Here is an 11,405-nt window from a genome sequence, read left to right as displayed (position 1 = left end):
TGGTGAGGTCATTATTCTAATGACCTCATCAGGGGGAATTGTTAGATTCTAATATTATTTTATGCCATGTTATACCCCGAATTAAAGATTGTGAATTATTATGTAGTTTTAGTTTGCATTATTCTCCTGAATTAGAAGAAGCTGATAACTATTACATTAGTTAAACTGATTTGCATTACATTAAATTGCTGACTTGTTGTGAATGAATGATATTGTTTTATGATGCATTATACTGCTGAGTTATAAGAAATACTGTTCGCAGAAGGTTATTGTCTAATTTGTCTGAGTAGAAGAGAACAGAGTGTGCCAAGGTCGTAGCTCAGGCGCTGTGTGAGAGAAAGCATGTGAATGTTTAGGCTTTGTATGATAAGGTGGAGGCACCAGAGGCTATAAAAGTTTGAGCAATGCTCCACCATTTTGAGATTTTGAGGCTGTCTGCATACAGTGTCCATCTCCCACGCGTGTGTTCATTAAAATCATCGTTTGACTCAACCCGGCCGGACCAGTGTTGTTATTGTGGTTTTTTCTCTTGTTTCCATCCCCAATTTTGGACTCGTAACAACATCCAACATACTGTTTTACTTTAGTCCATGACTCGCTTACCTTCAGGGTCATACGTCACATGAAAACCAAAATAATTCCAAACGCCAGATCTGAATGAAAGTGGGGAACGTCCATGTTGCAAGGAGAGCTTAACTTCTGTCTTGCTAGCTTGCCCTGCGCTCTTCCTTCTGACTATGCTGTCTGTGTTGAGCGCTCAGTGAATCTGCGTTCGACTGCTCCGCCTAGGGTCGACAGTGCAGCCTAGGCGGAGTAGTCGAACGCAGATTCACTGAGCGCTCAACACAGACAGCATCGTCAGAAGGAAAGTTGATAAAATAAATTACAAATGTTGTATTGTTCGATACATATGCGTACCGAACCGAAAGCACTGTATCGAACGGTTCAATATCGATACGAATATCGTTGCACCCCTAATATATATATATATATATATATATATATATATATATATATATATTTATTTATTTATTTTTGTGGGGGGGGGGTTGTTTTTTTTCTACACGTCTGATGCTTTATGAACTGATGCCATTTGTTTCAGAGGAATGCCATCCTGAGCTCCCATTCACTCCCTATTTAATTTCTTCAGTCAGTTTGGAGAGAAAGAAAAATACCTGTTTTTAACTCTATTGACCTCAACTTAAGATCTACAAACACAAAAACCCACAGGTATGTAGAGCAACTCGTTGGAATGGTCAGTTTTTCAAGCACATCAATATCGCTTTCCGTTCCCATTTTATATGCCATTTTGTGATTGGAGCGCAAAGTGCTTCTCTTACAGGTTTGACAGAGAGAAAATGGGCTTTTTTTGCATGTCACGCCTTTCTATTTCATTATCATTTGTGAATTGTTTGTCTGTGTTTCACCTTAGTGCGATCCCTGCCCTCTGGTTCACAATTACCACTGGCTCATGTCTATTTTGTCAGCTAACTGTTGTGTATCTTACCTAGGTGTTGTGTATCTTATGGGGCTTGGTGGGTAGAAATCTTTCATCTATGAAACGCTGAAGGTTCTTGGTTCAAGTATAGTGGTGGTAAATAACAGAGAAAAGCAGCAGAGTGAACACAGTGGGTACACAACACTCAGAATGCACAACACAACCCAAAGCAGCATGCAGGAGTCGTTACCTTATTGTTGCCCTTGCAGTACGGGATTCTGTGGCCATACTGCTTGCTGATGTCAGATCCATGCTGCACCAGGAAATGCACTGACTGGTGCTCTATGATGTACTCCTCTGAACACAGAATGGTGAGGTTATACACCTGGACTAGGTACGAGTCTGCAGGCTGGGGGAAGAGAATGAGGATGTGTTTGATCACCTGTTGCATTTGTGAAGTCTGCAGTGGCAGTTTCTGTAATGTAATACACAAAGATCTAATAGCGTTATTTAACTCTGTGTATCAACAGTCTAACTGGCACTGCTGTACCAGCATGTTACACTTATGAGTACTGTGTAATAACTGGTTTAATGTGCAGTACGTGACAACATTTAAGCTACTCTAAGTATCATTTTTGCACATTTTGATCCAGTTTCTTGTAGCATCCGATTCCCAACAAGAGGATGGAGCGGGACCGGGTTGCATGATATATAGCTTTGTATCTGTCCTCAGTGGATCTGAAATATTACAAGAGTCAGAGAAAACGACAAGCATCTATTTCCCAAGGCTTCTTGCACAACCTACTAATACACTACTTCAGCTCACAAAGACTTTTACTTACTCAGCCAGCAAAACCTTCCTGTTCCCAAATTTTCTGCAAACCTCCACATTACAAACTGTGCATCTAAAGTGATGAGAAACAGTAACAGTGATGATAAAAGTGATTTGATTTTATTTGAAACCTCGTAGAAACCAAATTATTTCAACATGGAGAACTTGTACTTACCATGTTCAGTGCAACAAAGGATGCCGTTTTAATAGCCACGACCACAGCAGGCCAAAGCTCTTTAACATTTTCATTCTGGACATCAGTGACAGGAACTACCAGTGAAAATGCCATGCTTGTCTCAAACTGCAAAGTTGCTGACAACTACCTGAAACATGAGCTACTTTAGCTCAGGAAGAGTTTTAATTAACACTATTAATTATAACTTTGCACCAGAGCCAACTTTGGCTTTAGTTGGTGTTTTGTTTGGAACAACTTCATTTTGTCCTTTCATTTTCATCAAATATGTAGCAGGTTGAAAAGCTACATGTTTATTTTTGTAAGAAAACCAATTACCCCCTTATTTTTTGTTTATTATTGTGACTTATTTTGACATTGTTATGTGTTGCCAGACCATGGTTATATTTCATTATGCCACTAGATGGTGATCTTGCACTGCTGTGGAACTACCAGAGAGACTCTAGCTATAGGCTCTGCGCATGCGCAGCTCAGAAATAAATGAGCTCCGGCCTGAGCAAGACGCTAACTTCGGTGTCCTCTCTATTAATCCACAGGTACTGACAAACAAACTTTTATGTTACCAAACTGGTTCTAAATGTCATGCAAGTTGAGTAACAACTGTTCGGCTATATTTTGAGATGATAGTGATGATGTTGTTTTGTGGTATTTTGTTGTAATGAGTATTAGTGTATCATCGGCATAATGCTATAATGCTACGTAGCACTATAAGTATATGCTATGACAGTGGCAACCTGTGACTTCCGAAAATGTGTTGTAGTGTTTGTTTTAGTGTTAGCCAAGCAGTACTGAGTACATGTATTAAGGGCAAAGCTTTTTGTTGGTGAAACAATGTTTGCAGTCGTCTGCCGCCATGTTGTGTTGCGTTCAGGGGACGCCATGTTCAAAAGTAATAGCGTATATGGCGCGAATGTGGGGAAAGGTTGTGTGAATGTGAGATGGGTTATTTTGGTATGTTGTTATGCTTTAGCCGCGAGTGTTTTGTTTAAGTTGTGAGTATGTAAAGTCATTTTGAATTAGTTTGTATTTATTTTGCTTTTGAGAGAATGCTTTTTGTAACTTTATTTATGTTTATGAACTCTGTTATTTTATGGGAAGAATGTATGGTCTAGTGTGATTTGTATTTTGTATATGTAGAAATAAATGAGCTCCGGCCTGAGCAAGACGCTAACTTCGGTGTCCTCTCTGTTAATCCACAGTTTGCTCATATTTAGCTACGCAGTGCTCCCTAGCCTGTGTGCCGCTTGCTGCGGTCCAGATTCCCCTAGGTCTGGTGCCGGTAACAAATACTTAAGCCCAAGTTTATATCTCATCATTTTTAAGGGCATTTCAAATATTTCCATTAATGACAGATCTTATGCTGGCTCTATATATCATCAACATTCTGATACTGCCAGGTATCTAAACACAAACACTTTTTTCAAAAGCTTTCTGAATTTGAGAGAAAATAGACAGAAAGTTTCTTCCTCGTTTCTAGATGGCCCCATCATCTCCAAACAGAGTAACATCAAAACTCTTTTCCCACCCTACTAACCATGCCATGCACACGAATGTTGAACAAAGCAGGACTAATACTACTTCCTTGGGGAATAACATTTTGAATCTCCAGCTACTCAGAAGAAATTATTGATCCAATTAATGGTAAATGGCCTGTATTTGTATAGCGCTTTACTTAGTCCCTAAGGACCCCAAAGCGCGTTCAGTCATCCACCCATTCACACACACATTCACACACTGGTGATAGCAAGCTACTTTGTAGCCACAGCCGCCCTGGGGCGCACTGACAGAGGCAAGGCTGCCGGACACTGGCGCCACTGGGACTTCTGACCACCACCAGTAAGCAACGGGTGAAGTGTCTTGCCCAAGGACACAAGGACCGAGACTTTTTTGAATGGACCAAATCTGCCATTTAAAAGAGAAGAAGATGACATGGGGAAAAAGCAGAAGCTTCAGCTAAGTCAGCGGTAGCCTCCAAGAGCTCCGCAGCCACTGACCACGAAGCTAAAGCTAAACTATCTGGTTTGGAAAAAGGCATGTCTGCTTTCAACAAAGAAAACACGGAGCTGCAGGAGAGAATGTTGGAACTAGAACAATACATGCGTCGCTGGAACTTGAAAATTCAACGCTGAAAAGAAAAAAACGACGAAGAAGCAAAGAAGTTATCGACATCTTAGCTAAGATCGTGCCACATTGGGCTTCTTCACTTCTTCACTCGGCAACGCCTGTGGACACCCACCATCGCCTTGTGAAAAAAGAAGCGGGCAATCCTCGACAAATAATAGTTCAGTTCACCACTACAGAGACACTTTCTGGAAATCTGACCAAGAATTCCTGGGTGTGCAAGGAGCTAGGCATCTAGCTCCTTGCACACCCAGGAAGATTTCTCCAAACTGGACTGGGAGGAAAGAGCTGCAGTTTGGCCCAAAATGGAGCAAGCCAGAGCTGAAGGGAAGAACGTCTACTACCGAGGGCACGCCGGTTACATCAGCGGAGTTCGGGTATTCCCTGGGTGACTGTCCAGCTATTCACACATTACTCTATGAGTACAATGTGTTTTGCTAACAATACTAAATAAGTTACTTTCTTCAACCAAACTTTAAGAATGCCAAAAGTTTTAAAAAGGCAGGCTCAATACTTACTGTTTATATTACCTATTTGGTACTTTACTATAATAATTTTTATTAGAGGTCGTTTGCACTTTGTGAATTCAATTTTAAGGGATTCAGTGTTCCCAGTTTTATAGAGTACTACTATTTATATTTGTCACAGTACTAACAAATCAGCTGGGGTAGCCTTACTATTTAAAAACGTTCATAATAAAATTGATACTCATAGGAAAGGCAATCTGGACATTGGCTAAATTTTTGTACTCAAAGTGGATAATAGCTTTCTGATTTTATGTAATGCTTATGGTTACAACAATGTTGCTCAGAACAAACTTTTATTAACTGAAATAGCCAATCACCTAAAAGAACTATCTCACAAATACTCCACAAACAATCTTATATTAGGAGATTTCAATATGGTTTATGACAAATGGCTTGATAGATCACACTCTAAATTCCAATCCCATCATATAAGTTCATTTTTACACAACTTCTGTTTAGAGTTAAGCCTAATAGATCCTTGGAGATTAGCTAACCCACTTGTTCAGTCCTTTTCATGGTTCAAGCCTAATGGCTCGGCTAAATCTCGTATCTGATTTCTGAATAATGCAGAATAATGTAGATGTGGGTGTCTCAGCTGTGTCTTTTTACATTTTGTGTGGTTTGAATAAATAAAAGAATAGTTATATAATAAACATATATAAATAAAAATATTTTTTTTACATCAGTAGTTCATTTTGTGCATAATTTTATATTGTTGTTGATAATAAATTAATTAAAGCAACAAAACAACCTGAAGAGCCACTTGGGAGCTGAAAGAGCCGGCTCTTTTTAGTGAGTCGAGCCGAAAGAACCGGTTCTCTAAAAAGAGCCAGAATTCCCATCACTATTGCTTTGGTACCTGGTCAAACGAACAGTTATTTTTATAACTTCTGTTCCCTGAAGGAGAGGAATGAGGTACAACACATGACCTCTGGTGCCGTATGCCAGTGAGATAGCTTCCATAATCGAGTGGGACAGCCTCTGTTTAGACAGAGCTCTACCTCTATTTGGATTAGTGAAGCAGACAAACAGATGGTCACATAAATACACACTCTGAGTGCACTCAATGTAGGTGCGTAGTACACGCACTGGACAAAGAGAATGCATCCTCCTCTGCTCCTCAGATGCAAAAGGAGGGGAGCAAAAGCTCAGCAAGTCAAACTCCATTGAGCTATAAGATGCAGGCATGAAAATAGGCAGCATTTGGACGCAATACGACCTTGTGGCCATGATGAGAGAACTGCGTGCAGGAGGGATGCACAGACAGCACATGAAGGTCACCCACTCGCTTTGCCGAAGCCAAAGCAAGATGTAATGCAGTCTTATATGAAATAAATTTCATATCCACAGACTCAATGGGTTCAAACGGGTGGCTACAAAGGGCCTCCAGCACCAAAGACAAGCACCAAGCAGGGTCTTAAGCACGGGTCTCTGCCGGCGAACACCTTTCAGAAAACGTATGGCAAGGGGATGTGCACCTGGTGTCACCCCGTCAAAGCCAATATGACAAGCAGATCTAGCTGCTAAAGAAACCTTAATTGTCGAAAATGAAAGGCCCTTATCCAGCAGCTCCTGCAGGAATGTCAAAACATCCACAATAGAGCACTGAAATGGGAGAGTGTGGCAGTCCTGGCACCATTGCTCGAAGGCTCGCCATTTGCAAGCGTACAAGCCTCTAGTAGATGAGGCCCTAGTGCTCTGAATTGTCGCTATCACACTAGGTGGCAAACCTGTAGCAATCAAGTTTAACCTCTCAGCAGGTAAGCATGAAGGCGCCACAGATCCGGGTGCGGATGAACCACTTCTCCTCCTGCCTGAGAGAGGAGGTCCCTGTGGAGAGGAAGCTGCCAAGGACTGGCTGCTAGCAGGCTGATTATCTTGGCATACCACAATCTTGTGGGCCACCAAGGGGCCACTAGAATCAGAGAGAGAGACTGCCGACGCACTCTCTCTAGAACTGGAGATATGCATCGTGGTCGATTATGGAGAAGAACAGGGGGCAGTGAGTATTTACCCTGGAAGCTTACCCTGATTACCCTGAAAATCTGAGCCACTATTAAAGGGTGTTCTCCATTCTCTCACCAGAGGACCCCCCCAGGAAAGAAGGTCCAGCCCCAGGTTCAGGTGGCCCTGGACATGGTTGGCTCATAGAGACAGAAAAAGAACACTGCACCATAACAGCAGAGAGCGAGACAGCTTCAACAGAGGAAGAGAGCGTGTTCCTCCCTGCCTGTTTATCTAAGACACCACTGTTGAATTGTCCGTCCTGACTAAGACATGCTAGCCCTTCAGGACTGGGTGGAAATGTTTTAGAGCTAAGAACACTGCTAACAGCTCTAAGTGGTTGATGTGCAGCTCGCGCTGGGCTGCGGACCAGATCCCTCTCACTGATGCACTCTCGCACAGCGCTCCCCACCTTCTTAGGGAAGCATCTGTGGACACCACCTTACGAAAAAACGCCCTCCAAATCCGAGAGCCCTGATGCAGCAGCCCGGGCTCCCTCCAAGGCTAGCACGCAAGACGCGGTTACCCTCAGCCTCCTCTGGAGGTGACGCGATGCACACAGGTGGTGAGAGAGAGTCCAGTGTTGAAACGGTCTCATTTTTAACAGTCCAAGTGGCAATACGACTATCATAGATGCAATCATGCCCAACAACCGCAAAATCGTCTGGAAACGTAGTCTGCATCCCAGCTGAAACTGAGCGAGGCAGTGATGAAACGCGGCCACTCTGTGCTCCGACAAATATGCGCGGCTGGAAAGCGAGCATATTTCCAAACCGAGGAAAGAAATCTGCCGACTCGGGATTAGCGAGCTCTTTTGAAAGTTCACAGAGAACCCCAGTGTCTGAATGTGTGACAGAACCAGTGACAGCTGTGTCTCTGCCTGCTCTCTGGAGCAAGCTATGAGAGCCCAGTCGTCTAGGTAGGCTAAGATGCGAATGCGTCTCTCTCTGAGAAGCGCTGCTTCGGCACATTTCGCAAAGGTGCGAGGAGCGAGCGATAGCCCAAACGGCAGCAACTGGTATTTGTAGGCTACGCCCTCGAATGCAAACCTCAGAAACTGCCTGTGTTTCAGGTGTGTAGCCACATGCAAATAAGCATCTGTTAGATCGATTGTTGCAAACCAATCTCCCGGGCCAACTGCATTCAAGAGCTGTCAAGGGTTAGCATCTTGAACTTGTACGTTCTTAGATACGTGTTCAAGACTCGCAGGTCTAGGATAGGACGAAGCCCTCCCCCTTTTTTCGGAACAACAAAATAACGGTTGTACCAACCTTTGTCTGAATCCGAAGCAGGGACCACTCCACTATTGCTCTTTTCTGCAATAGCGCCTTTATTTCCTCTCTGATTATCATGGCTGCCTCGGGGCCGACAGTCGTGTTTACGACTCTCTGGAAACGAGGTGGCTTGACCCGGAACTGCAACCGGTAACTTATGGCAATGGTTCGCAACAGAGGGGTAAAAGCAGCGTCTCCCTGCCGCTGGACCCCTTCTCCACTCGAAACCACAGCTAGGAGGGCTGAGGTCCAACTTTCAACACATTTCTCTTCTGGGACACCTACTGTACCTCTGTACCAAGTTTCATCCAGATCTACTGTAATATTACTCAGAAATTACAAGAAACTTGTATTCAATTCAATACAGTCAATACAATTATGTCAATTTCAAAAATTCATTAAAAATCGTCCTTAGTAGTTGAGGTCCAAATTTCAACACATCCCTCCTCTGGGACACCTACTGTACCTGTGTGCCAGGTTTCATCCAGATTTACTGTAAAATTCCTCAAAGATTGAAGGACATTTGTATTCAATGCAATACAGCCAATACAATTATGTCAATTTCCAAAATGCATTAAAAATCTTCCTTAATAGTTGAGGTCCAACTTTCAAGACATTCTTCCTCTGGGAAACCTGCTGTACCTGTGTGCCAATTTTCAGCCAGATTTACTGTAATATTCTTCAGAAATTCAAGGAAACTTGTGTTCGGTTCAATACAGCCAATACAATAGAATTATGTCTATTTTAAAAAATCATTAAAAATCATCCTGAATAGTTGAGGTTCAACTTTCAACACATTCCTCCTCTGGGACACCAACTGTACCTGTGGGCCAGGTTTCATCTCAATCCGCTGCATCAATAATTGTTTAATATTGATGGATCAAAAGTGCTGCGGAGAGAGTCATGACAGGGACTATAAAGATACAGCATATTTGCTTGTCTTCACTGACTCGCTTTGAAATCCAGATTTTAATTTTGGAATATTAGGTGTACTTGTGGTTCCTATAGAATTTTAAGGTTCAACGGGAATCAGAGTCTTCATCTCTCAGGCCTCTCTTCTGTGGGTGCAGCTCACATCATTCTGTACAATACGATAATTTTTAATTCTACAACTGTTTATAACCTGCATAGTTCACATTTCTGTATAGCTGTATATCTCATATTTCTGTATAGTTTTTCATATTTATATCCTTTTCATCGCCTGTACATAGCTTGTACTCACTACAGCCTGTACATACTTATAGTTATAGCATATTCATAACATACTTCATACCGTGTACATTGTAACATACCATAATAGACCAATTTCTGTAATATACTTACATACCTATATTATTGCTAATATATATTGTAATATATCTATATCATGGCTAAAGCACTTCTTGATGGATGCAAACTGCATTTCGTTGCCTTGTACCTGTGACATGTGCAATGACAATAAAGTTGAATTCTATTCTATTCTATATTAATTCAGAAGACAAACACCCGTCTCTGCTTTTGAGATTAGCATTAAAACCCTCAGTTTTGACTAATAATACAGTTATAGTGGATCAGGTGACCCTGAATCTTCCCTTATTTGTGCTGCAATAAGCCTAGGCTCTTGCGGGCTTCCCATCATGTATGAATTTTTTCCTTCTTTGCTCGTTCTGTGTTTATACACCTCTCTGCATTTAATCATTTGTTAGTATGTATCTCTTGCACAGTGTATATGTTGTCCTGTCTCCTTTTCATCAACCTCAGCCAGTCACAGTAGATGGCTGTCTCTCCTTGAGCCTTTTTCTGCCAGATGTTTCTACCTCTTCAAATGGAGTTTTTCCTTCCCACTCACACTAAATTTTAGCTCATATGGGGTACTTAAATTGTTGGGGTTTCCTTTGTATTATTGTTGTGTTTTTACCCAGCAACATAAAGTGTCTTTAGGTGACTGTTGTTGCGATTTGGTGCTGTATAAATAGAATAGAATAGAATCGAATAGAATAATGTACTTCAGACCGGGAGATAAATAGGATGACGATTAGGGGAATTGGAGACAGCTGTGTAACACAGCAGGGATACATTGGGAATAAGAAGACAGTGGAAGTAAGACTCAACACAAGAAAGAGACAAGAGGCAACCAAACTAAAACACAGACTAAGACACACGAGCTTGACACAGACAAAACCATAAACAGACATGAAGACAAGACTGGCTTTAACACTAGAGTGTTTTCACAAGTGTTCCATCCACTTGTGGAACGCCGAAGAAGAACTACACTTAAAAGCAATATGGAACTGAAAACAAAAGAATACATAATGTAAACATATCATCAAATAATCCTGGACTCACAAACAATGATATGATGAACAGAACTATAAAGAACAAAACTGAGAAATGCTTGGTAAACTGACCAAGAACTATGTCATCATGTAATTTTTTAATATCATAGTTAATGTGTCCTGATTTGTAGATAGTGCCATCTTACAAATACCAGGAAATCCAACTGTGTGACAAGCCGGAGTTGTTTGCCTACACACCCACTGACTAGAAAAAGGGTCCAGGGCCCTATTTCAGGAAGCCGGTTTAGTGCAAACTCTGAGTAAGTATACCCTGAGTCAACGAAAACTCTGGGTTTTCGGTTTCACAAAGCGAGTTTAGATTAATTCTGAGTGAGTTACTATGACGACACACTCCGTGAAGCTAACCTGCCCCCTAGCAGGTTTACTTCAACTAACCCTGACGTTCTCTGCCTCTTTGTCAGAAACCTGACTGTAGGAAGTGTCAGACATGGCGTGCCCCTTCCTTGAAGAGCCAGTAGATGTTGAAGCCCAAATTCTCCGCAGAGCTCTCCGCCGGGAGAGAGTGATTAGAGCGCGTTCGGACATTTTATCATTTCCTGATGATTTTCTGTGTGAACGTTACGGTTTTTCAGCACAATCTATAATTTATTTGAATAACATCCTCAGGCCTAATATTGCTCATGTGACACATCGCGGACATTCTCTCAGTTCTGTACATATTATTTGTATTGCACTTCGGT

The sequence above is a fragment of the Simochromis diagramma genome, unplaced genomic scaffold (genome assembly GCF_900408965.1).
Source record: "Simochromis diagramma unplaced genomic scaffold, fSimDia1.1 OVJJ01000123.1, whole genome shotgun sequence".
Classification (NCBI taxonomy): domain Eukaryota; kingdom Metazoa; phylum Chordata; class Actinopteri; order Cichliformes; family Cichlidae; genus Simochromis; species Simochromis diagramma.
The sequence above is the reverse complement of the archived record's forward strand: the minus strand, read 5'-3'. Positions refer to the sequence as shown.